The sequence below is a fragment of the Chrysochloris asiatica genome, unplaced genomic scaffold (assembly GCF_000296735.1).
Source record: "Chrysochloris asiatica unplaced genomic scaffold, ChrAsi1.0 scaffold00017, whole genome shotgun sequence".
Taxonomy (NCBI): domain Eukaryota; kingdom Metazoa; phylum Chordata; class Mammalia; order Afrosoricida; family Chrysochloridae; genus Chrysochloris; species Chrysochloris asiatica.
This window is the reverse complement of record NW_006408535.1, coordinates 24,201,298-24,203,196: the sequence shown is the minus strand read 5'-3', so window position 1 is coordinate 24,203,196 and position 1,899 is coordinate 24,201,298.

Below are 1,899 nucleotides of genomic sequence, written 5' to 3'. Positions count from 1 at the left end.
AACAACAACAATATAAGGTGGCACATAGTCACATATAAACTAGCCTTTACTGCTCAAGACTCCTCACCTAGAACTTTATAATGTTGAGCCTAAAATGAATATTTTGGTAAACTTGTGTACTTGAACCACTGATACTTACTTGGGGTTGCCATTTCTGTATGTTTTATACTAGTGAGTAGTGAAAGGAATAAGCATAAAATGTTTGGAAAGGCAAGTATGGAACCAAAAACACTACATACTAAAGACAGAAAAGCTTTTCATAAATATAAAGGTAAAAAAAAACACACACAAAAAAACTTGTTTATGAAGCCAAAAAAGCAGTTGTTAATAAAAACTCATATATATTACCTAAAAATGCAACTGTTCATAAAAGAAGCCTTTTGAAACATTTAATTTATTTTTTCAAAAGTTTTATTAAAGGCAATGAATACAAAATTCTAAAATGTAGATGAGCAAAAAATATGAAAATGACTTGTTGTTTACCACCCACAAAGTAACACTTCCTATATATCTGTAGACATGTACAGATAATTTTTTTATTTTTAAATAATATCTTACTATAAATCTGCTTTTTAAGCTAATAAGTTATATGGACATCATCCAAACCCACCACACAGTACTATTTTGAATCATTGCATATTATTTATTTCCTGTGATTAACTAAAATTTTAAAAATCAATTTTAAATGTCTGATATTAAAACTTCTTCCACATAAATTGTCTTATAAAAATTTTAGTCAATAATATACTAGAATGTATCTAGGAAGACAGGAACAGCAGAGAGAGGGACAAGATTTGAGAGGGCACACTAAATCCTATGTCCTCCCAGAGCATATTTCTAGCTCCAATATCCCTGACTCACAATTGCACCAAAAAAAGAAAAGAAAAAATCATATGTATATATTCAGCCTGAACATCCAGCTGATTTAAAATCTTTTGATGACTCAAAGCACAGTTCCAGACATCAGAAATGAAATCTCAATCTGCACCAGTTAAATGTTAAATAACTGTATTTCATTATTAATAACAGTAATATTTTATTCATTGCACATACCAAAAAGATCAGAGTTCGTTCATTCCTTCATTCATTAAACACATCTGTGACAGGCTTGTTGTATCTCTAGGATGGAAGGAAAGGAGAGAAATGAATATAATCATTTTTAGTGTGTGAAGTAGGATATGGAGGCAATTAGGATGGTTAAGTGACTCAGTCTAAGTAATTCCCATCGTTGCTCTTCTGTTGTTGTTAGGCGCCCTTGAGTCTGTTCTGACATAGTGATACTGTGTTGGGTTTCTGAGGTTGTAAATCTTTACGGAACAAAACTTCTTATCTTTCTCCTATGGAGCAGTTGGTGGGTTTGAACTGCTGACTTTGTAGTTTGCAGTCTAACACTTAAAGCATCTCCAGCACTCCTAGTTACTCTTTTAGTATTCAACTAATCAGAATTGCTTTTGTTAGGCCTGCCTCTTCTCTCATCAGGTTGCTCTGTAACTTATGGTGCAACAAACATGCCTTATGTATCCTACCTCTACACCATTACTCTTGTTGTATTTTGTTAGCAGAAGTGAAAAACTTAGTGCTGGCAATAAAGACTAAACTACTTGTTGTACTAGCCTTGACCTCTTACTGAGAATTTTCCAAACTCCATTCCAAGGCTCCTTCTTGACTTGTAATAGATAAGTTGTGTGTGTGTGAGTGTGTGCATGTGGGCGGGGTGGGGGTAAGATGGAGTGCATGTACATGATTAAACTGCTTAGTTACCCTTGAAAAATCTTTATTTAAATAAATGTTAATATCTTTCACAATTATAGGATTTAAATACACTAGGACCAAAAGGCAGTTATTCCAACAGAACATGGGAACACTGAAAGGTTTAAAATTAAGAAAGGTATGTGACAC